Below are 27,159 nucleotides of genomic sequence, written 5' to 3'. Positions count from 1 at the left end.
CTTTGTAATGCTGACCTTCATACCATATCTATTACAACAGTTATTCAATTTAGTCAGGGAATCTTGCAAACTTGTAGCTGATTTATTTAGAAGTATAACATCGTCCGCAAAAAGCAAAGAGCTGACATTAACATCTCCAATTCTGATATCATGTTTAATGCCACTTTCCTTCATAATGTGATCCATATAGATAATGAATAACAGAGGGGTTAATGTACATCCTGTCTCACACCAGATTTAACATTAAACCATCTTCCTGTACTTCCTTCAATTCTAACTGCTGACTTACATATCAATTAAAGACTAAGTATTGCTTGATATAATGTCCCATTAACACCATACAACTGTACCAATTTAAACAGCTTCTCTCTCTCTCTTGCCACCCTGTCATACATCTTTTCCAGATCTACAAAACTTAAATATAGACCTTTGTTATATTCCCATAATTTCTCAACTATTTGTCGTAAAGTGAAGATCTGATCCTGACAGCCTCTATTTGGCCTGAATCCAGCTTGTTCTTCACTAAGCTTTTCTTCCACAATCCTTCTGAACCATTTCTCAAGTATACTTGCATAGATCTTGCTAGGAACACTCAGTAGGGAAATACTCTGCAATTCTTACATTCAGCTTTATTTCCCCTTTACTCCAATCATCAGGAATTTGCCCCTCTGTCCAGGCTTTCTGAACTATGCAGTGCAGACACTATAAGACTTTTATAACACCATACTTCAGCATTTCTAGTCGAATATCATCTATTCCTGCTGCCTTTCCACATTTCAAGCATGGATATGTATTCCTGACTGAATGCTTGTAGAGTATTTTTTTACCACTGTGCTATCACTGCTTGTTTCATTTAGCAATTTTTCAAAGTAATTACTGCATACTTCAAGGATATCTTTTTCTTCCGTTTTCATGTCACCTTTATCATCTCTAACTCCTTTTACAGCACTCTTTCCTCCATTTCTAAGCTCCTTCAAGCAACCTCCAGAATATCTTACCACCTTCTTGATATTTATTTTCTAGTTCTTGCCAAAGTCCTCCCATGACTTTTGTTTAGCTAGTTTCACACAGTGTTTTGCTTTCTTACATTCATCTCTGTATTCTCTAAGAGCAAAAGCTGACTTATTTGCCAGGAACTTTTGATATGCTTTCTTCTTTTCCTTCACTGCCTCTTTAACTTCCTGTGTCCACCATGGAGTTCTGATTTTTCTATCCTTGCAGACAGCCTCACCACATGCCTCTCTGGCTGAATCAATCAGGGTTTTCTTCAAGGCTTGCCACTGAATCTCCAAGGTTTGTTTCCTGTTCTCAACCTCTTTCATTTTTTTTTCAATAATCTTTGTGCATTTTAGTCTACAGTTCACAACTGAGAGCTGTTCAACTTTTATTTGCTTTAAAACTTTCTTACATGTTATTCTTTTCGATATGAAATTCAATTTTATCCTGCTCAAGACTAAATAGTGATCACTTCCAATTTCAAATCCTCTGTACACTCTGGTGTCCTGCACCAGGAAGAAAACATCACTATCAACAATAACATAGTCAATGAGACTTTTCTTATTCCTTGCCTCTTCTCTCCATGTGAATTTGTGCACATTTTTATGTTGGAACATGGTGTTAATAATAACCAGTCCATGTCCTGAGCAGAAATCCACAGGCATTTGTCATTATTATTAGCTTTGCTCTTTTCTCCAAATTTTCCCAAAATATTTTTGTATGTCACAATCATTTCCTACTCTGCTATTTAGATCCCCAACAAGGACCAACTTTTCCTTTTTCATTGTGTCAGTTTCTTTTTCTAGAGCGTCAAAAAATTCCTCCACTTCTACCCTAGTAGAACCTTCTGTGAAACCATAGGCACAAATAAGTCTCATTGTCCAGTTCCCCATTCTCATATTTGCCCACATTACTCTACTTGAGACTGACTGCCATTCAAGAAGATTAGCCTCGTATTTTGTGTTGAAAACTATGGCTACTCCTTTTTTTCCTTGATTGTCATTGCCTGAATATAAAATGTTGTATTTATTGCTCAGAAAGATCTCACCAGTTTTGGTCTTTTTTGTTTCAGTCACCCCTATTATGTCGATCTGGTACTTATCTAATTCTTCAGCTAGCTCCATTTCTTTGCCATTCAGGCTTCTTATGTTGATAGTACCGATCTTTAACTCTGGTGATGTTGAGTTGGGGTGTGCTTTGAGATTTGTTCCAGTAGCTGACTTTTCGCTGTTCGCCCTGGTTCCCTGGAGAAAACAACGGGGCCCTTGTTTAACAAGGTGACGCCCCAGCCGGCATGAAATTTTGTCATGTTGTACCATCATTTTCTATATTGGTTTAATCCAATAAGAATACAATTTGGTCTGCTAAATCCCAAATTGCCAGCCCATCCTCATTCGTTCAGCATCCAGGTAGATACCCAACAGGGTGCACCATGAGAAGGTGAGGATTGGACATTAGGTCAGAAGCCCTGGTTGGTTCTCCACATTCCTTTAAAGGCTATGTGGAGGTTTCCTCTCAGTTATACAGCTTTGACCCTTAAGCACCTCCACCTTGTATGTATTAATATTAAAACTGCAATCCCACTCATCCGTCCAAGCTAAAAGTCTATTCAAATCTTCTTGTAGATCAGCACTACTCCTGATAATTCTACCTAACTTTGAATCATCAGCAAACATTTGAAGATTCCCAGTCAATTCACATGAAATATCGTTAACAAATAAGTTAAAACAGTAGAGACCCAAGAACAGAATCCTGAGGCATGCCACTGGTCATCTTCTTTTTCTGACACATGGCTCCATCATACACAACCTATTGTTCAGAGCCAATCTCCGATCCATCTAACCAATATATTATTTATTCCTATCCTCTGCAGCTTATACACCAACATATCATGTGGTAACCAAATGCTTTTGCAAAGTCCAAGAATATCACTGTATAATTCTCCTATATCCAACACATTCATCAACTATCATAAAACATAAGCAGATTGCTAAAACAAGACCTGCTCTTCAGAAATCCATGCAGACCATCATAGAGAATCTTATGTAGATTAATCTAATCCTGCACTCTATTTCTAACCAATTTTTCCAACACTTTGATCACAACTGCAGATATATATATAGGGTGTTTCAAAAAGGTGTATACAACTTTGCAGGAGAACAGAGAATAATTTGGAAGACGTACAAAATTAAGTGAGTGTCATAATGTAGTGAAACACATCGATTTTTGGTCATATAACTTTATTACGAAATGACAACACTAGATGCCACAATATGTCCCACCATGTGAAAATAATGACATGCAATACAGCAAAGAACCTTGTATTGCTTGTGTTAGATACTACCTTATCATTTCCCATGCACTGTCAACATCATTTCTACATAATTCATCAACCCAATGTATTGATGCTAGTTGACTATGGAGCTTCTTATCAGAAGCTCCGTAGTCAACTCTGCATCCACCTTATCGTTCCACATAGACCTTCTTGATAACTTTTTCCTGTTTTATTATTTTTATGGCTAATATAGCCTACTTTCTTTTAGGAGTGTCCCTTTTTTTTCCCATTTATCCTGTTTTATACTTTTCCCTGTTTGACTACTTTCCAAACCAATACCTCATGATCACTTTCACCAACAAGGTTGTAATGTTCATACCTCATTCACAACCACATCCTGTGAGAATATTACCAAATCTAACAAGATAAAGCTTGTGTTGCTTCCATTACATGTTGCTTTAGATAGTTATCATGCTGAAATTCAACAAATTCACTCTCCTTGTTACTATACACTATTTCTTCTTTCCAATCCACATTGCTACAATTAAAATCTTCCATTAGGATAATATTATATAAAACACAAAATCTTAACAAGCTGTAAACTACCAACCTTCTGATCTTTTAGCTTACTTCTCACCCATTATTTCTAATGCTTCTGCCATTTGTATGCATTTCAGCATCCCCTCCCCCTGCCTTGGGATCACAGGTACCCTCAGGTACCTAGCAGTTCATTCCACTCATGCTCAGTTGTCCCAGAGGTGGTCAGATACATGCTTGACTGCATCTCCCCTACCCAACATTCCAATTTCTCACTGAGCAACTTTCTCCAAACTAACTCCAAAACCTGGGGAAAACTGAATTTTTGAGCGCCTCTGTAGCGCAATTAGAAGAACGTTGGTATGTTGTGCTCTTTGGTAGGAAAAGGCCTAAGTTCGGTTCTCGTCGTGATGAGAGGAATCTTTTGCTGGCCTGGTTGGCTGAGTGGTTAGTGTATCTGCTCTCCAGCCAAAAGGCTGCGCATGGATGTTTGTGATTGTCTGTGAAAATAATAGTGGTGGTGGGCGGTAGATGGTGTTGGTGTAAATGATGATGGTAGTTGGGATTCATTGTAATTGGTGGATTGAGTGGTGAAGACAGAGTTGTAGAGTAGGTGCCCTCCCTCGATAAGTCTTTGGACTCCCTGGAGGTTTCATATAATAATAATACAAAACTTTCATGTGCAGTTCATCAGGCATATATAAGAGAAAAGACATTTACTAGGAGTATTTGAGTGAAGTTTTCAAATCTATAAACTATTAACATAAAGTGAATCTAATGGACAGGGGTATTTTATTTTCATTAAAGAACTGCATATTACTAGTAAAATTAAATTAAAGAACACCCCACCCTCCCACACACACACACTTAAATCATTCTCTCTGATTCAAGAGGGAATATTCTTTAATGACAATGTAGATTATGCCAAACATTAAAATAAGAAAAAATTTTTTTTTTAAAAACTGAGCAAAAGATAGTAAATTAATGGAACTTACTTCTGAAGAAGACCTAAAGAAATACTTGGAGAGGATTAATTTTATGAACCATGATCTTTAATATTTATTACTCCTAAACTTAAAAACTCACATTCAGATTTCACATGAGGCTACCAATCCTTAATTACTGAAGAAAAATGCCCAAAAGGCTATAATTTAAAAAATAATGGATATTTATTACCTCTTTTAATGCTGGCAACCTTTATTTGCATTCTGAAGCATCTCTTCATCCCCTAGCCTAAAGTGATTTAGTAATTAGAACCTTATTCATTCACTTCTGAAGTGAGTGCAGTGTCATGCATGTAACATATTGTTCTATTTTGGCTAGAAAGACCACTGAACTGTTGAAAAGTGTATATATATAAGCCTACTCCCATTACTACAGAGAATTAGGAATAGCAGACAATGTTCTGGATACTTCACACACAATTAGATAAAATAAAATCAGTATTCTGCAAAAAAGCAGATGTAAAACATTCTTAACATCAACAGTGATCTTAATATGCAAGCCAAATCTTGACAGTACTCCAAATTTTGAAAAACTTCAACTATAATACCATTAGTTCTACAGCTAAGGTAATCTTTAAGGGCAAAGAGGATACCTAATTAGGAAGACAGTTTTTTGTACAATTGTTTTGCTCCTTTTCAACTATCCTGATATAGTATCTATGTCATGTACTTTGACAATGTACATGGTTACTTTCTTACTTCATTCTTTCTAATATGTGTATGATGCCAAAGGATGTGTCACCTGAAAATGCTGTTGTGAAAATATATTTTGCAGTATGAATTACATTTCTATTAACTGATACATCAGTTATAAGTCATCTCTTTACTATTAAATCTCAGGATGAAACTACACAAACACACAAATGTATTACTCAATTTATTATTTTTGGTGTGTTTTCTACTGCATGAATATTTTGCATTTCAGGATTTTGTTCTATGTTCTGATACTGATGTCATGTAAGTTTAATAAATTCTTGCATCTGACTAATCTAGTTAGAATTATGGCTAAAGCAATTAAAATTATGAGGCAAGTATTATTATCAGATCTTCATGGAGTCAAGAGACTCATCTCCGGTCTCACATGTACAGCTCATCGTACCTTGACTTAAATGCATTCAATGTCTTTAGACTCACTACACTTTCAGGCAATGTATTCCAATCTCCACTTTTCATGCAAATAATCCACTCCTCAGTAGATTTTTAATCTGGTAATTACCTCTTACCAACTTTCGATCATGTCTCTCATCCTGCTCCTATCCAAGCTCTGCAATTTGCATTCTCTTAATTTGTCCTCATACTAAGGGCAGTTTTGCAAGAGGGAAAAAACCTAAAATTCTGGGTACATTTTGCTAAAATTGTGAGAACAGAACATTGGATTATGGCAATGATGTAGAGAACATTCACATGTAGACGGGTGTTATGATTCCATTGTACAACGCTTTGATCAGACCGCATATGGATTACTCTCTCTCTCTGTGCACAGTAATCCATTTAAAGTCTGATCAAAGCCTTGTACAATGGAATCACAACACCCTTACTTCTACATGTGAGTGTTCTCTACATCATTGCCATAATCCACTGTTCTGTTTGCACAATTTTAGCAAAATGTCCCCAAAATTTTATATGGAAGTGATGGTGGTTCCTATCCACCATCACTCCCATATCTTTCATCTCCTCTAAGATATCACCACCAGTACATCATGTCTGTTAATTACACATGTTCATTGGGCAGTTTTGCAAGAAGGAAAAAAAACCTATTAATCTTTTTTTACTGCTCATGTCAGTTATTTCAGCATCATTTGTCTTTAACACAGAAAACTATACTGCAAAGGAATTAGCTACAAAGCATAAGTAGTAGAGGACACTGATTAAAAAAAAAAAAACTTAAATAATTTTAATATTTTACTACATTAGAATTTAGTTTTTCACATTTTAAATAAAATTATTTCTTAAATAAAACTTAGATATGCCATCCCACACATATAATCTTAAAAAGAAATTTCGACAACAAAATTTTAGCAAAACTATCAATGTATAAAATATATTAAATTTAGCAAATCTTTGTAAAATTTAATGAAATGTTACTATAATGAATAATGAAATTATTTTTGGACTAGCATTGCCATCCCCAAATATGATGCAATTATTTTAGTTGGAAATTTTGGAATGTTCATAATTTCTTAAATGAAGGTAAGTCGCCTATGAGAACACATTGCAATATCAAGAATGAATTTTGGCACATACATACAGATTTAAAGCTTAATGTGATTCATTTTTTAAGGAAACGTTCAATTACAAATTTCATAAGTTTGCATACCTTTATCAATCTGATTCTGAAATATAAAATACTTAACTAAATAATAAATTTAAAAAAAATCTGTTCTTGTAAGCACTAAGATAAAGTTAACAAAATGTAGATGATATCATTACAAAACTACATCCAAATGCTCACTTAAGTATCCTGTAAAATTATATACTTCAATTTTCACAGGATATATAAAGGTAGTAAAATTCCAAGAAAATGGAGGAAGCAGGAAACAGACTAATCAACAGATTTGCGATACAATTCGTGCAACAGAAAGTATGAAATTGTTTTAAATTACTTTTTTTTTTTTTTTTTTTTTTAAAAAAGCAATGTATAGCATTTCAATTTTTCTATGACTAAAAATTAAAGACTAACCAGTCTGGCTGAAATAAGACATGCTTGAGATCAAGTAATTTATAGTTCTCCACTGAAAATTATTAAACATCTGTGAAATGATCAAGAGGGTGGGGTGTAAAGGAAGCGATGCTAGTCAGCACACCAAGGATAAGAAGGATAAATCTGGTAAGAGTTATTGAGAATGGTAGCATCATTAAAAATAGGAAATGGGGGAAAAAGCTATGTAGAGAATACAAAGAGAAATGTGATCAGAAAGCTTATGAACAGCACATGGCACAGGCAAGAAAGATGAAAGGAAGGTAACACTGGATGAGAAGCAGCAGCAAAGCAGACCAAAGGCTTTAACTATAATTCTAAGCAAAACAATCTCTTCCCTTCCTTTCCCATTCTCTCAGTCCTTAAGTATACTGTATTATCTACATTCTTCCAAAGCATTCTACTCTGCCAACCAGGTCACATGTCAATTTTTGGTCAATTTGTATATACCAATATTAAATACTCCTCCTTTATAGCTGGTGTTGGTAAAATTCACGACAATAAACAGTAAGTTTATAGGTGCTCACACAATAAAACATCACCAGTCAAGCAGCTAGCTTCTGATGAATGATATCTCACTTTCTCATCCCTTTCTCTACTATTACAATTACTGACATTCACATGTACCACATCTAATTTATTTAATCATAGATCTAATTCTATGAGTGATTTTTCTAGAAGGCAACAACTAATAATCACTGAATAGAGAAATACCTGATTGAATGTATAACTAGTTATGATGGTCTGCAGTTTAGAGAGAGAGCATACAGCAAAAGTGTGCAAAATAGCTATGTCAAAGGAATACTTGGCCATTGAAAAACATACTGCCAAAGAAAAGGAGGTTATTATTCAGTCTGCAAGGCTTTGGTATGGCAACATGCAGACTACTATGCATGCATTTGATTGACTGTCATAAAACATGACTTCTTTAATTCATTCATCTATTTCTATAAACAAGATAATTGCATCTCCAATATGTTTGTATTTATTAGATGACATCACTTGACATAAGATGTCAAGTGATGGAAATGCACTTAGTTGTGCAGTTACTGTTATACATGCTGTGTAACTCTGACCTTGTAAACCAATGGACACAAACTGAAAGCTATCCCTTGGGATGTACTAACAGATATGTTTAATTGGGTACAACTATTACAACTAGTTTGAATTTTTTTTTTTTTTGTTTATACACATAGTGAATTCATGCTTTATTATTCTTTGCTATAAAGGGTCATTGAAATAAGGGTTACCCTTAGAAATAATGTAGATCCTTTTGTGCAGATCTTCAATAAGTTTTTATACCTGATCATATACCACATTACAAACTAAAAACATAATCAAATAAAAAACGTATCCAACTATTTCTGAAATATCAAAATCTATTACTTAGTATTTTGGCTGAATGATTATAAAAGCATAGCGCAATTGGAAGAATGATGGTATGCTGCACTCTTCAATTGGAAAAGGATAAGTTTGATTCTTGTCGATATGAGAGGAATCTTTATATTGGCTTTTTCATTTGAAGGTGAATTAGCTGATCTCATATGGATGTAGCAGGGTTTTTTCCTCCCAGACACTCAGGTTTTTCATCCCACATAGAGGCAAATTGACCTTCAGAGCACACACAATTTACAGATAGAAAATACTATCGGTGATGATGGCTGGTAGATGATATTGATGGTAATTGTGTGTAGTAGGAGAGATGGGTAGATATGCCCTCCCGTGATGAATCCTCCTACTCCTTGGAGGTGTCACATAATAATAATAATAATGGAGAAATTACATAACTCAGTATCCCTTTCTGAAAGTAGTATTTAGACAAACAAAACAAAAAACATGGGGATTAATGTACACCTTCTAAAAATTATCAGCTGCCATTACAGATTACCCCAATCAGAGTTTACACATAACATTTTAATAATCATGCAGTGATATACAAGTTCATTCACAATATTTGTAATAACTGCTATCTATTTTACAATGAATTAAAACTTTGATCAAATATTTATTCATTAAAATAAAATATCTTCAATCTCAAACCTAAAAAAAATCAATAAACTAGGATTTTATTTTTATGATGAAAATGGGCAATAAAAGGCAGTATAGTTTGACTGGAATGGAAGATGTAGGCTAGAGTCATAATGTAAATATTGTGATGCTATACTTTGAAAATAAAAAATAATTTATCTTAATACAGAATGGAATAACATGTTTAATCATTCTGAAGATGCTAAATTAATGATACATCATTAACTGTTATAATTTAACCAAATGATCTAATATGAATAAAACTATAAATTTCTATCCATGCTGAAGATTTACAATTCCTCAACTCCCTTTCTTGCAACAGAAATGAACCACTTGGTAATTAATGTACTAACGTTTTAACCATCAATTAAAAGTGATAAATATTATTCATTAAATATTATTGCTACCTATATGCAAACATGCTTCAAGGAGCAAATGTGTAAATAGTTAAATAATTCAAAATGAGACTTGGCAAGCTGTGACAATTAATTTCAGAAAATGGTTATTAATATTACCAAATTACCACTGGATTTTGTTTTAACATAAAAATCTAAATATGCTGTATACATATACAGTCCAAAAATTTTAATGACATCAGAAGCCACAGAATTTGAAATCTGCTTGCAATTTATGGAAATGAGCAGATCAGTTATTGCAATGTTCTTTAAGAGTTTTCTCAAACTGAATAGCATACATATGAAATACATTTAGATACCAGAAGATAGGTCTACGTGGGTGTATGTGCATAACATTTATGAATATCAGTTAAATCTTAAGGATATGACATTACCCCTGACTCACTAATGATAAGAAGCAAGCATCAGCAACAGGATATAATTAATTTACAAATAACTCAAGCTCTAAATGAAATACAATTATAACAATATGTAATTTTATTATTTTGTATATGTAGCACCTACCCAAAATAATAAAATACTTAATTTGAATTATTTTTTTATCTGTTTAAGGTATATCTTATGTTATTCAGTTATTTAAATACTAAATATCAGAGTTCACATATCATTTTAATAATCATGCAGTGATATACAATTTCATTCACAATATTTGTGATAACTGCTACTTATTTTACAATGAATTAAAACTTGGATCAAATTTTTCTTTGATCAAATCTCTAACCTCAAATATCGATAAACTAGAATTTTATTTTTATGATGAAAATGGGTAATAAAAAGGCAGTATATTTTAACTGGAATGGAAGATGTAGGCTAAAGCATTCTTCAAGAATAGAGGAAGCAGAGGAGAAACACCAATACTGATTTGAAAAGCTAAAGTCACATTTTAAAGTCCAGTTTAAACGTGCATTCAAATGCATTTCACTCACCTACTTCATCCAATGTAAAAATTCTAACTCTTTTTTTTCATGCACTCTTATTCAATTCCAGAGCCTCTGTAGCTCAGTTGCTATTGATGATCCCTTTGGTTGGAAAGACTCGGGCTTGAATCCTGTCTATGATGTGAGAAACCTTTATCAGGTATTTTCAATCAAATGGCGAGTTAGCTAGTCTCATACAGAAGTAGAGGGTTTTTTTCTCCAGAAAATTTGAGATTTTCATCTCCCTCAGAACAGGCAAACTGGCACCATGAAGACACAGATCCACATTAATTCGTCATGATCTAAGCAGGGGACTCTACCTGTCCTAAGGAATGAATGAGTTGAAGAAGAGAGCCTCATTCATTGTTCCCTTGTCATTCACTATGTATGATTGCTTCCATAACTAATCCTGAATAAACATATGCCAATTTAAATGTCTGTCACATCACCTCTTTTCCACCTATTCACTAAACTCCACTATTTATATTTTCTTAATCTTCCCCCACAGCATCATTTACAGGCTAAGTCGTGTCTGAACCCTCTTCCAGTGTTTTCATGACAATGAAAGCCAGCTGATCAAATCTGAACATAATAGCCCATGTGTGGTCTGATCAAATCTTTGTACAATGATACAACCACCTCATCCTCTAAGGAGTCAGAAATACCAACCTAAGTGTGGTGAATCACTGTGCCAGGGTATCAACTCTGAAGTTCTGTAAACATTATATGCAACTTTAGGCGAATGTGATAAATTCCATCATGTATCGGGTCATCAAGCAATATATCCATGACCTGAACATTTGGCTCCAAAACATTCCAAAGATAATCAATGGGAGTAGGAGTGAGAGAGGTTCCATACTCATTAGGATAGCTACTATCATGTTTCTATAACCATGCATGGTTGACATGTGTCCTGTAATAACATAGCATGTCATCTTAATGGAAACAATTATCATATGCAGTGGAAATGATCACCAATAAGTGTATACTTCATCATTAATACTGTTTAGGATCTAAGGAGTGCCAGGAACACACTTCAGCTAATAACTCTGCTTGCTACTGTTGTGAGTAAGCATGATGGAGTCCATGGAATTGTACTGCTATGCCAGTGTCATTTTGTCTGGGATTCATTACTATATGCATTTTTCTGGTACTCTAGTGACTAATGCTGTAGTTCCTTTGCTCAAGTCAGCCATAGTTGCTTGCATTTGTTAGACAGATGTGGCAGCTGCAACAGACACCTGCTGTTATGCTGAACATCATTCTGCATTAAATCCCACATGACGTGGATGTTTGTAAAAGTCTTCAGGTGGATGATTTTCAGTGTCTAGTAATGAGACCACCACCATCACCCTGCTTACTAAAGACCCAAAGTGGCTTTAAAAAGTTCTGTCTGGTTTCTCCAGTTGGGGAACAGATTTATCTAACTTAGCCCACCTATACTACAAAATGCGCAAGAGGTTTATAACCTAAAATGGTGAGGATTCGCAAAAAAACAGACATACTCTCTTGCAGCCTACGATTGTATTGTGTATGTCATTTGTCCAATTGTAGCATGTCAATGTTATTAGTTGATTCCATTTATGCATGAGGATGTCTAATATTTTGGCTATTGAGTTTGTGTGTATATACTGCTGACATTGTTTGCTAAGCACAAAGCATCACTTTTCTTCAACCTACAGGCAAGTATTTTTCAATTTCTGTGAATAAATCTACTAATCTTGATATTCACCCTGGTATGAATCCAATGCCTTGATTACTGGAGACATTTGATAAACAATGTTTGGTCTCTAGATTATTATTATTATTATTATTATTTTCGGGCTACTCCAGGGAGTCCTTAGACTCATCGAGGGAGGCCCTAAACATCATGTCCACACAACTATACAACATTCTCACAGTATCTATCATACCTTGCCTTGAACTCGCTCACTGTCATAGCACCCACAACGGACTCTGGCAGCTTATTCCACTCATTTACCACTCTAAAAGTAAAGAACCCAGCTCTAACACCACTGCTAACCACACTCTTGCCCAGCTTCCATAGGTGTCCCCTAGTTCTCCCACCTTTTAGCAATTTGAATGTCTCAATCATATCTCCCTTTTTCTGCCTATCAACCAGTTTCTGCAACCTACAAATCTTCAACCTGTTCTCATATGGTTCTATTATATTATTATATTATATAACCTTTATAACCTGGTTATATTATATAACCTTTAACCCACTAATGTTATTAATGTGGTTGTAAATTACAATTTTTTGGGGTGAGATTTATTGACATACACACAGAAAGTGCATTCACAAAAGGTTGAAACCTATAGTATGCAAATAACTAGTGGATCAAGAATAAAGAGGCATGAAAGAAATAAAGCTATTAAACTTTGTTCATTTTCACCTCTGCTATCTGTTCAACAGGATATGGATAGCAGAAATGAATAGGAATAACAGTGACTGATTGCTACCAGTTCTTCACAGGTTTCTGAGGAGAGTGTAGATTTACTGATACGAGCTACTAAAGATCAGTCTGTGTAGATGAAGTGGGCAGAGATGGATAAAGAGAGTCAATGATCAAATCTAAGTGCTCTCTTAAGACAGAAAGATAAAGGATGATGAGGCGGGTAATGATTTAATTACTGAAATAGCATTTCATAAATAGATGGGTATGGAATTTCAAGCAAGCAGTTTTTCGTGTTAAAATGATGCCAAGGCAATAAAGTCTAACTTTTGCACGTATGTTGAGGTATATATTAGATCCGATTTTTTTAAGGTGGGGGGGGTCTCTTTCTGAATAAAGGAGGAAAAAAACACTAGTATATCTCAAGGACAATTTATTTATTTTTTGTAAGAAATGTTCCCAATGAAGAATGATGGAAAGGCCGCTGGACCAGATAAAATACTGGTGGAGGTCTGGGAAGTGTTAGGGAGATGAGTCATTGAATTAATATGGAATCTGTTGAAGGAAATCTATAATCCCTGAGGAATAGTAAAAGAGTGTGGTGGTACCTAAATACATGAAAGGGAGATATACAGGACTGTAGTAATTATAGAGGAATTAAACTTATGTCTCATACAATAAAGTTATTTGAAAGAATTATAGATGAAAGGTGTTGAGAAAAAGTTAATGTGCAAAAGAACAGGTTTTTTTTTTGTTTTACTGCATCCATAGTTCCTCTCTGAAGAACTATGGATGCGGTATTTATTCTGAGGCAGATGATTGAAAAATACATGGAAGAACAAAGGCCACTTTATCCTTTAATGTCCAACATGTCCCACATGTTGTTTTTATAGATCTAGAGAAGGCATATGACACGGTACCTAGAAAAGAGATTTGGAGAAGTCTAAGAGAAAAAGTACCAGAAAAATATGTTAGACTGATACAGGAAATGTACAGAAATGTGCAGGCAACAGTTAGGAGCTGTTTGGGAATAACAGATGTTTGAAGTAACAGTTGGTTTACATCAGGAATCAGCACTCAGTCCTTTTCTCTTTAATGTAGTAATAGATACTTTGACAGAGCAAGTCAGAGAGAGAGAGCACTTTGAAGTATGTTATGCAGATGATATTGTACTGTGTGTGGAAACAAGAGAGGAAATGGAACAAAAGCTGATAAAATGGAACAGAGTATTAGAAGGAGGACTGAGAGTTAGCAGAATAAAAACCGAATATCTGGTGTGTGGTCAAAATGTCAACAATGAGAAAGAGGTAGTGCTGAATGGAGAGGTTATTAAGAAAGTAGATAAATTCAAAAGTCTAGGTAGTGGATAGGGAAGTCAATAACAGAATTCAGGCAGGATGGAAGAATTGGAAAGAAATGTCAGGAATTTTGTGCATAAAAGTTCCAGTGAAATTGAAAGGAAAAATATACAGAATGGTAGTGAGACCCACAATGTTATACGGATTGGAGACACTGCCTATGAACAAGTCCAACGAAAGCAAGATTAGTGTTACAGAAATGAGGATACTTTGATGGCTGTGTGGAGTAACGAGGAAAGATTAGGTAAGTAATGAACAGAGGTACTGTAAAGGTGACTGCAATTACAAACAAACAAGAAGAATGATTAAGATGGTATGGACATGTAAGGAGACGAAATGAAAAATATGATGGATCAAATATCATGATGATGGAAATACAAGAAGGAAGAAGAAGACCAAAGAAGAGGTAGAAAGATAATGTAGAGGAAGATCTGAAGGAGAAAAATCTGGATAAATATACGGATGGATAAATGTGTGTGTGGTGGGGGGGGGGGGGGGGACAAGTTAATCAGGTTATAGGAGAAAACCATATTCACAACTGCTCCAGAAATGTTGAGGATAATAACACATCGCCAAATCTTTCCATTGCAAGTGTAGAAACTATATAAGGGATCATCGATTAACTGGTAGTAGGGAAATTGCCTATTAAAGACTAGACTATTATTTGCTTGCCCTCCATGGAGTCACAAGACACATCATGGGGATCACACACCAGTCAACAGGAAGTCTACTGTACCACACCTTAAACTTATCCACTGGTTGCACTTTTACTGCCCTCTCAGGCAATGCATTTCATGCTCCTACCACTCTCCATGCAAAAACCTTACTTCTTGTCCTTTTATCCCCACTATTTCCTTTTGCAACTTTCAGGGATGGCCCCTTCCCTTGTTTCCTTCCCTCGTTCTCATGTGAAAAATCTCCTCAGTGTTAACCCAATAATAACCCTTCAACAGCCTAAATGTCTCAATCATATCCTTCTCCCTTTATCTTCTATCTGCCAAACCATGCTTGCTTGGTTTGGTAGATAGAAGTTACTTCAATGTTACTTCACTTCCTTCAAATCCTGGTGACCAGATCTAATTATAGAAATCGAGATGTAGTCTGATCAAAACTTTATACAATAGGACTACCATCCTTTATCTCTTGTGGTCAATGTCTTCCTCAATACTGTAGCAACATGTAGTTCAGCGACAATATCACAAAAAAAGACAACGATAATGGTTCAGTACAGGGACAATTTTCTGAGATGTCTTTACAATCTTTGCAATATGTCCTTGGAAACTTCAAATTATTTCCATCTACAACCACGACAGGATTCCTTGCCTCCTCCACTTCTTCCAGTATAATTTCACTAGTGAGTATGAAGCATCCCATTCGTGGATCAAAACCTTACATCTGGTTACATCAAACTGACATCCCCATTCATTTGAACACCTTTCCAACTTATAAAATCTTCTTAAAAGACTAAAACAGCAGCACTATTACTAATAATCCTCTCAACCTTCATATTATCTGCAAACAACTGAATATCTTCCTGTAGTTCAGCAACAATACCACAGAAAAAAACTTACAGTAATGGTTCAGTATTGGTGAAAGTTTATTTTTCACTTGGTTAGAGTATAATAAATTTAGTTTAATCCTTTATCCAAGTGTGAGCAAACAAAGTTTGCGGCTGAAAGTATCTTCAGGACTGGAGTAAGGTGGTACAACACCAGGGCATCTCGTTGCAAAGGTGGAGCAAGCTACCAACACTCCTATCTCAGTATCTCCTATAATGCAAAACACATCTCCTTGCGGATATGTCTAATGTTATGCATTAAGAGAAGGGCCACTACCCAGACTAGCTTTGACCTTTATTGAGGTCTCTTCAGTGGGAGCCGGGCCCAAGTGGAGATACCAGGCAGAAGCATTAGCAGGTCATCTCTACCTATAGGAATTGCCAATTGGTGTGCCACCCTTTTTTTTAATAAATTACTCTGGATTTAGAGAAAGATGTTGAAAGTTTAGTAACTTTAAGTTTAAAGGATTAAACTAAATTTATTATACTCTAACCAAGTGAAAAATAAACTTTCAACATCTTTCTCTAAATCCAGAGTAATTTATTAAAAAAAGGGTGGCACATCAATTGGCAATTCCTATAGGTAGAGATGACCTGCTAATGCTTCTGCCTGGTATTTCCACTTGGGCCTGGCTCCCACTGAAGAGACCTCAATAAAGGTCGAAACTAGTCTGGGTAGTGGCCCTTCCCTTAATGCATAACATTAGACATATCAGCAAGGAGATGTGTTTTGCATTATAGGAGATACTGAGATAGGAGTGTTGGTATCTTGCTCCACCTTTGCAACGAGTTGCCCTGGTGTTGTACCACCTTACCCCAGTCCTGAAGATACTTTCAGGCGCAAACTTTGTTTGCTCACACTTGGATAAAGGATTAAACTAAATTTATTATAGGTTCAGTATTGGGACCATGAAACTCCACTTGTAACCTTTCTACTCTTCATAAACAATTCTGATATCTATCAGAAAGCCAACTACCAACCCAATCTACTAACCTGATATACAAACCCATATGTTTCAACTTAAAAGCCAACTTGTTATGTGACACCCTGTCAAATGCCTTTGCAAAATCCATATGAATGACAAGTATATGCCTTATTCTTCTCTGCTGCTCTTGTTCCTCTATTGTAAAAATGATAACCAATTCCTAAAACAAGAGTGACTCTTAACAAATTCATGCTGATGTGCATACTACCTTTATCTGCCCAATTCTGTATATGAGTTCTTAGCAATTTCTTCCAAATTTTAACAATTATAGGAGAAATACAAACAGCCTATATTCTGATACCTCCATTCTATCATACCTTTATGGCACTATCTTATCCAAGGACTTCTACTGTTGCAAGATTTTCATTAAACAGTCAAGTTAATGGCATGGTCAATTCCACAGCACATTCTCTTAAAACATATGGTGAAATTCCATCTAGCCCACCTGTCTTACTGACATTTAGGATACTCAGTATTCAGATCCCTCTTCTTCATCCACTCCTTACCTTTAGGAATAAAGCCTGCTATAAAAGATGGGCACTCTAATAAAGTGATAATTAAAAAGCTCAACTATGTCATCTGCATTAGTCATCAGAGTTCTATCTTCACCCAGCAAGGTAATCCATCCACAATCATTTTTCTCCTACTCGTCACATAGCAAAAAAATTCTTTGGGATTCTTTTTGGATTGCCGTGGCAATCCTCGTGTCCTAATTTTTCTCTCTTTACAATACTACTAATTTCCCTAGCCTGAGTCTTATATTCCTCATGCAACTATTCCCCACCTATCTCTTTAACATATAGTTTCCATAATCTAATCTGCAATTCCTGTTTTATTTCTCTAGTCATCTATTTGATTCCAATCTATATATCTTCTTCAGGTGAGGTACACAGTCTGCCACTGCTGCCAACATTTTTTTCTTAAGTATCCCCATGCATTATTTGATCTCTCTCTTTTCCTTCAAATGCAATTCAATCTCAATTCAATTCAATTTCATCTTCTACTGATGGAAACTGCTTTTTAAGTCTATGATAATTGCTTGTATATTTCCAATTTCTCTATTATTCTGGTGAGAATTCAGATGACAGCAATTGGTCAGCAGACCACTTTTCTCTATTTTTTTGGACTAGACTGGATATACATGCTTGGTTTTATGCATTACTTTATCATGACGTTGAGTATAAAGACGATATAGGACAGGAGTTCATTCTGGATGACCCCAAAACAAACAGTGCTTGATTAACCAGCTACTTCATTACTCAGAGACCCAGCAATTAATTAGCAATCACCAACATGGATTCTATCATTCTCGTTCTACAGCCGACCTCCTAGCTAATCTCACACTTCTTTGAACTTAAGCCATGGAAAGATCTGGAGAAACTCATGTTATCGCTCTCAATATTTAGGCATTTGATTGTGTCTGGCATTGAAACCTCTGAACAAGCTGCTATCTTATGGCCTCCCTTCTACTCTGTGACTGGACTGCCAGCTTCCTCCCTGGTTGCTGTGTGTTATGGTTGATGGCTTCCTCTCATCAGATTTCCCCATCAATGCCTCAGGGTTCTGTACTCTTACCTACACTCTTCCTCCTTTATATCAATTACCTCCTTTCTCTGGTTTCAAATTCCATGTAGTATCCTAATGTTAGATGCCTCAATATCTACCATAACTGATGACTTGAACACTGACCTCCTCAATATCCTGAAATGGGGTGAAGACAACTCAGTAAATTTCAATGCCAAAAAAAAACAACACAAAACTGTCTTATTACCTGCAAGAAAAATCCTACATCACCCCCCCCTTATTTTTGATGATGTTCCAGTTCCTGGTGCAGACATTATTTACATAGCCTCTAAAAAGCTTGATGTTCTTTTCCATTCTAAACATTACTTCTCTTCCTCTCAACTCTCCTAACACTCCAAGTCTCAGATCCATCCAACTATGGAGTACAGTTCCTACATTTTGGGGGAAGCACCCAAGACCTTCCTAAGAATTCTTGATATTCAGAAGAGGGATAGATGAATCTTCTCTCATAGACTCCCTTTAGTCACTTTATCATATGTGCTCTGTTTTAGTGCCGTGTCTTTTCTATAGGTATTTTCCCAGGCATTGTTCCTCTGAATTGCTGCTACCATTCCTCCACTTTCTTTTAACCATGTGAGAACTAGAGCAGCTACTGGCCAACATCCATATGGTATTTAGCTTCGAACACACTGAACTTCTCATCAGCTTCCTTCATTCCATCCACCTCTGTTCTTTGGAATAAGCTTTTCTATACTGCTGTTCCCACTGAGTAAAACCACCCACTCTTTAAGAAACATTAACAGGCTACATTTTCTCATTAATCACTTGCCCACACATGGCACTGTAGTGTTATCGGTCTTTTATGTGGGATTAACATAAAAAAATATATAATAAAAAAATTGGAGAGATGACATCGAACTAGAAGACTGTTTAGTAACCAAATTATTAAGTATCATTCTGATATCATTTTGAAAAAGAAAAAAAAAACATAGGAGGCATATGGTGCACTGTTTCTGATATGTTAAAATGTGATTTTCATTTGTCATTTAAAGTAAAATGGGGGGGGGGGGGGGGACAGTACTGAATAACCACAACAATATATTTCACAGAGTAAACAGGTTTATTAAAATATGTTTATAATGATATGTACATCCAACAACTATCGGTGGAATCTTGGTCAAATAAAGGATTAACAATGATAGATTATGTGCTCGAAATGGGCACTCGAAATGGACATATCCCTTAGTTCATCAAGGTATGAAAGCAGGTCATGGTGGAATACCCATTCCTTCAACATATTCCAAATGAAGTCATCAAGTGATGTGAGATCAGGAGAACTGTGAACCTAGAAATGAGCCTCCTGGGAAAGTGTTCTGATAAATAGGCAATAGAACCACATGATGTGTGGCAGGATGCTCCATCCTATTGGAATACCTGCCTGTTCATGAAATGGAATGTTTTTTGCACGACACATCCTATGCAAATCCCGGGTGAACAAAACCAACACTTTCTTGATATAGCATTTGCTATTCAAGGTCACAGTTACACCACCCTCTTCAATGAAGTAGGGCCCAATTATGCCATGGCCTGAAACTGCACACCATGAGGTAACATTCCTGCTATGAAGAGGTTTCTCTTGAACAAATTCAGATCTCAAGAAACCTGTAAGTTAATCTGTTTACATGACTGCTTAGATGGAAATATGCTTCATCTGAAAACCAGACATTATGGAGGTAGGACAGATCTTCATAGACATCAGCTAGCACATGTGCACAGTATTCCCATCATTCAGCATAATCCATTGCTATTAAACACTGACCAACCTGAATGATGTACAAAAAGGCACCCAGCTCCTTAAGGATTCTCTGTAGTGACTGCTTCAACATCTCAAGTCTTACCACTGTTCAGTCAGTGCTGAACAGTGGTAAAACTTGTAGTTTTGAAGCATTTTGTAGACTTGCTCCAGCACATGTGCCTGTGATTCTCATTTGTGTTAACAGTTTGTGGTCTCCCTGAATGCCCTTTGCATTGTGGCAGAGCACTCCCAGTACATTGGAATTTCTATTATGACAATGATAACAATATCAACTCTGTATGAATGAAAATAATATTCAACAATAAACATCTTTTCTTCCAATGTCAACACCACTGCCACAGTTAAATGCAATGGCGTAAACTCTACACATGCTCTTCTATTAATGTGCATGCAATTCAATGGCATATCTCGTAGCAAGGGTACTGAAGGGAAGAGGGGGCTTGAAGTTCAGTACTGTATTTTTTGCACCATACTGTATGTAAGAGTTAGAAAAGTAATCTCAGCTTTAAGTGATGAACAATGGTGCTGCATCATATGGATATGAGAGAGAGGTGGGAGCACAGCTTACCAGAAATTGCATCTGATATCCTTTGCAAGAGATCAGAAGGCAAGTTTTCTGATATTGGCTTTTATCATCATCATAAAATTCTTGTCACATACGCTCAAGGGGTGTACAGGATATTATGACAGTACTACATGTAACTTATATCGTTACTCACTTCCTATCAACAATTTTCCTCCAAATGAATCTATTATCTGTCAAGACTACAATGTTATCAGATCTTATGTTTCTGTCTTCTAAGGCACTTATTACTGTATCAATCCACCTATATCTTGGTCTTCCTCTGGGTCTTTTTCCTGTCAATCTGGCAGAGAACACTTGTTTTGCTAATTTTTCTTCTCCCATTCTGTTTAAGTGACCATACCACCTGAGATTAGTTTTGCTAACACATTTCTGGATGCTAACAACATTAAGTTCTTCCCTAATATCCTCATTTTTAATATGATATTACCATTGATGCTATCTGTTCATGCCCTGAATCTTTCTCAAGACTCTCATATCTGTGGTCTAGTCTTTGGTCAAGTGTTTTATTTTTAACCCAGCTCTCAGATCCATAAGCTAAAATTGGTTTGAACACTAGTTTTGATTAGTATTTTGACTAATTTCTCTAGTATTCCATATAAATTTATTCAGTTGACTTCCTACCATACCAGCTTTGTTGATTCTGTTATATATTTCCATATTTAATTTACCATCTTCATTAAAAATTGTTCCTAACTAACTGAAATGTTTTACTTGTTCTATAGGTTCTCCATTCACGATGCAGTTGATATTTTCAATGTTTCTGCCTATTTTCATTGTCTTGTTATTGCTGATTTTCAACTGGCTTTTATGAAGTCAGATTTGGATTTGTTGTTATTATTATTATTATGTGACACCTCCAGGAAGTCCAAGGACTCATCAAGGGAAGGCTCCTACTCTACAAGTTCTCGTCTCCACCACTCAATCCACCACCAATACTATTTGTTGAAGGTTGTTTTACATTTGCTGCATGCTTCAGCAAAGACTGATTATGAAATTGAATTCTTATTGCAAGTCACATTTTGTTAAACCTTAAGGAGGCTGTCCCCACTTGGTAATTTTGTAATGCCATAGGAAGGGTAGATCACTCCATTGAAAGAGGAAACTTGCACAAGATTGTGATTTCACTGAGAGAAGAGGTGACCTCTAGAGTATATCAGGAAGGTTCGTTGTTTAACAGTTTGTGGTCTCCCCAATTGCCCTTTGCATTGTGGCTGAACACTCCCAATACCTCCTAATACCCCAAGGGTTTTAGGAGAGTGGAGAGCTATTCAAGCAGGTAGAGGCCATTGCTTACTGCAAATACTTCCACATCTTATCCAGCAATGTTAGAAAAAGGAAACCAGTTGGAGTTATAGATATCAAAGTCTCTTAAGAAGGTTGGATTTTAGAAAGTCAAGCTGATAAGAAAGTGAAGAAGTCAGAGTGGTTTTTGGAATTTGAAGAGTAATAAATGAAAGCATAGGAATGAAATTGTATGGGGAAAGCAAACCTTAAGCCAGAGGAATTAAAAGCAGAGTAGCCTAAATTTGACATTCTGTGGCAAGCAACATCTGATCTCACAAAGGCACAAGTGTCACCCATGTGGTGAGAAGAATGATGCAGTGTGCAATCTGGACAGTGAAGGTAGACTGTCATGATTGTAGCTGCAATGGGTTTTCTGTTAAGAATAGGAGGTATGGTCTGGATGGCTGTAAGCAATTGTTTATGCCATTTATGCTATGGATGTTGGTAAAATACATGGGAAAGCGATTTTTTTTTTTTTTTTTTTTGTAGGGATTTTTGTCATGATTTGTATATTTTGATTGCCATTTTTGATGACAGTTTTTAAGGGAGGCATTTTAATCAGAGTGACACTATTTGTGTTTATTGTATGTTTCATTCTGATATATTTTCATTTGGTAATGGATGAAACATACAGTAGGAACATGCAGGAAGAATATAAGACTCTTGGATATGATGCCCATTGTACAGAAAGTGACCGGTTGCCAATTTCAGTTGACATAGAAGAATTAATACAGGGAGATAAAGTAATGCTTCTAATTATCTATCTCAGAAAGTCAGTTATTATCAAGATGTTGATAATGACTGACTAAAATCACTCTTTAGTGACTTGATATCAACAACTATCAATGAATGATAAAGTTTGTCCACATTAATTCATTGTGTGCACACTTTATGCTCCACTGATTATTTTCTTAAACAACAAACTTGTTAATTGCATTTACTTAACTCTCTAGTAGTTACAACTCTTATCTTTAAAATAATGGACAGCCAAGCCCATCATCATCTTTCTCCTCCAAAAAGACAGTTCAAAATACAGCATCCCTTAAAAGTTATGCTTTTGAGTAAACAAACTCTGCTCCTCCTCTCTCTCTATGAATGTTATGTATGCTCCTTACATGCCAATTTTTCAGTAAATATGTTTAATTTGTGTACAGATAATGAAAGTACAGGTGTAGAATACAATACTTAGTGTATCTATAAATCTAAGAATTTTCAAAATAAATGGGTATTTATTCATTGAAACCACACTATCATGCAAAATAAGTATTAGCCATTTGATATTTAGCAGATAGCTAAAACTTCACCAATAACACAACATGGCTGTTGCATATATACATATATCCTACAAAATGTGATGTGTAATTATGATTTCAATAAAACAGATGAGTTTTTGACCCCATATTACATAAATAGGAGAGAAAGCCATGTATGTTATGATAAAAATTAAAACAACACAAACTGGGCATGTCCAATTTATTTTACTGGCAAGGGGACAGCAGTTCATCATTATAAAATTCCTTACTTGATATATAATGCCTGAAGTCATAATCAATAGATGAATGGATTTAATGTAGCAGAAATCTCACAAAGTAGTCATAAAACAAAAACTAATATCAAATAAGATAACTGTGAATAGCAGTTTGTTTTTATTATTGCTTTCCATATCAAAATCATCACTGCTATTGCTTCTACCAGGGCAAAACGCCAAGATTTTATCATGGCATTTATTATTCACTGATAAAATAGGGTTATCAAGGAACAGTTTCCTCATTTATCACTGAAATGAAAAACTTGAGAAAAAACTTCGCTAATGTCACCTTGTTTTATTATTACTGTCTGTAGTATACCTGAGAAATATTAGACAATTTAATTAACCAATCCCAACAGTGTACTCCTACATATATTTCTGAATGCAAAGTTTGGATTACTTCACTGATGCAATTACAACTACATCAAGTTTTTGCATACGTTAATCTGAGCATTTAAACGATCGGTGTTTACCATCTGTGAGAAAAGCAGACGAGGAGACAAGATGGAAAATCCCGCAATCTCACGATTTTCCATTTGGCCACAAGTTCAAAGTCGTGGTCACATCACATATTGTTTGGAGAGTTTAGCTGTTATTATGTTCATATTGCACAATAATTACTAACCACGAAAGCTTTTAAAGTTAAGAATATTACAAGAGGCTGAGTTTCTTAGTCATAATTTCTTATTTCTGTTACAGTGAGCAATATAATCGGTCGCTCTCCTTGATGTCCCACTCGAAGCGGAGTACACAAAACGGTTGTTATTTCGGATAACTAATAAAGACAACAAATTTCATCTTACCTGAAAATGACTTCCAAACATTTTTCATATCTCCGCTAATACACCAGTTTAAAATAGATATTTCAATTAGATTTCTAATTTAGTGTCCACTGGAGGCAAATTTCTAGTCAAACACCAATTGTCTTGAAACGTGACACATGACAACAGACGTATCTACTGGTGACTACACAGCATTTGTAATACTTTAAATACAATATTAAGTAATAAACACTCTTTCATACCTAACTAAATTTGCCGCGTACTTTCACCTGAGCCAGCAGAAATTTAACAAAAGCAAAAACTACATATTTCAAAGAGAAAGCATGATATTTCGCCAATATCCACGGACACAGTAAAGGTGTTTGTTACACGCCCTTTTGCGTACGCACATTGAGAATAACCATAAGTAATGATCACTCGCCAATTAAAATAAAAGGACAAATCACGCTATCATTTAGCGACAACACAATATACTAAGTACAACAGGTGGGGAGTAGGGACACAGCGCCATCTTTTATGAACAGACGAATTTTTAATTCAGATAACTACGAGACCAGGTTTAAGGATTGTTGAAAACTAATACACTGAGAAAATAACTGCATATTATTGAAACAAATACAACATTTTTTTAAAAAATATATTTTAATGATTTCAGTAACAACCATATAGAAAGACATGCGCCTCTTCTAACGAATGAAGTGGTTCCCTTTCGATTATTATTTTTATTACATGATACCTCCTATATCAGTGTGCCAAACACACACACACACGTCATCGCCGCCCACTAATTGTTGCATTTTTGGCTGTAATTGTGTGTGTTCTTTGGCAGATTTGCTTGCATGCGAGATGAAATATCCGAGTTTACTAGAAAAAAAAAAAAAAAACTCTTTCATCTCCGTATGATATTAGTTCATTCAGCTTAAATTGAAAAAGCCCATATTCTCGTCATAATGATATCAGTTATTTCCACTATTAAATTAAACATTTAAATGCCGGTTCTTCAGCATACGGTATAAAATAAATAAACACATAAAACCTAATGCATTTTAATTTTTAAAAAAGAGAAATGAATACACCTTTTTACGCTCCAACTTCTTTTGGAAAATGACAGACAATCAGTTTCCAGTCCTCACAATCGAAGAGATTGAGTGCATTCCCACAACTTGCAAGATAAGTGAAGAAAAGGAAAGTATACGATAAAACATGTGGTTTAATTGATGGTAAAGATATCGCGATTTCTAAGTGCGAAGATGAAGGATGCTGATGTTGTTAGAATGTTATGAGGAGAAGGTAGACAAGTTGATCGTTTGATGTTACCAAATAATCAACTTTAGTGATCTCAAGGGTGACAGGAATGTGATGAAAGAGGACATGAAAGTTACTGGAAGAAGCGAAAAGTGGATTGAGCGAGCTAAGATTGAGGTCTATAGGAGCGAATTGAGAAAATTCATCAGGAACAGGATATAGTTCTTCGCACTTTTTAGTACTGCTTGTCCGACAACGTTATTGACAGATGATGATGTAGTTATAGGGAGAGAATTTCAAGACCATTGTGGTCTCGGTGAAGATAGACAGAAGGAGAAGGGTAGGCATACCATTAATAACAGCAAAAGAATTGCAACCAACAAGGGTAAACGATCACCAGAAAGGCAGAGACATGGGAAAAAGTGTGAGATAAAGGCCAACAAGCCAAAATATATAGTGATTGATGGTATAGGAAGGGGTACAACGAAGATGCAGGAATATGCATCAAGAGATTAACTCAACAATGCAGGACAAGTTAGTGTTATGGTAGCTTCAACTAGGGGTACAGAGATGAGAAAGAGGAAAGGTACCTTTAGATAGGCAATGAAATTTATATACATACGAAGAGATAATTACCTGAAAAGGCATGAACGGGACCACGGCTTTCGAGGCCCAAGATCTGATGATAGTACCAGAGGAACTGTCCATAGCCAAGGCAACCACATTAATTACGAATGGGAAAGCATATATTTGCATTCGAATACATGTGCCTTTCAATTAAGAAAGGCACATGTATGCGAATTGCAGAACTGTGATCGCAACAACTCAGAAGACAGCTAGGAGCATTATCATGACATAATAAACTGCAAGTGAAATATGTTGGTAGTGTAATGGTCAACATGCATACCTAGAAGTAGAAAGATAATTCAAGTGAGAATTAAATGGATAAGTAATATGATCATTTAGCAGGAGCTGTCAAAATGCTTGAAGCAATATAAAGAGACAGGTACCTAGCAAGCCATGAGCATTATAAAGAAGGAAGAAGGGTTATAAGATGGTAAGTAATGCAACATCGGATTATGAGAGGAAATTAACTAAGCTGGTTCAAAGAAATCCCATCCAAAGAGTTTATTCATCGTGTGGCGAGGTAAAAAAAAAAAAAAAAAAACATTGATTATGATAGGAAAAATGTAAGAACTGCAGAAAGTGGAGAAGTGACAGAAGA

The 27,159-nt window shown here is 35.6% G+C and overlaps 1 protein-coding gene across 1 annotated transcript in view; it reads right to left on the bottom strand.

Moving 5' to 3' along the window:
- The window catches only part of LOC150094531 (uncharacterized), a 77,513-nt gene extending 52,469 nt beyond the window's left edge, over window positions 1–25,044 (bottom strand). Inside the window, exon 1 of the mRNA XM_090412084.1 lies at window positions 24,711–25,044. The gene's annotated coding sequence lies outside the window, so the exon portion shown is untranslated. The remainder of the gene's footprint in view (window positions 1–24,710) is intronic.
- Window positions 25,045–27,159: the final 2,115 nt, after the last annotated feature.

Source organism: Typopeltis vanoorti, chromosome 22 (genome assembly GCF_054136105.1).
Source record: "Typopeltis vanoorti isolate ZY-2024b chromosome 22, IOZ_Tvanoo_1.0, whole genome shotgun sequence".
Lineage (NCBI taxonomy): Eukaryota > Metazoa > Arthropoda > Arachnida > Uropygi > Thelyphonidae > Typopeltis > Typopeltis vanoorti.
Note: the sequence above shows the minus strand (reverse complement) of the source record. Positions and strands in the feature narration are given on the sequence as shown.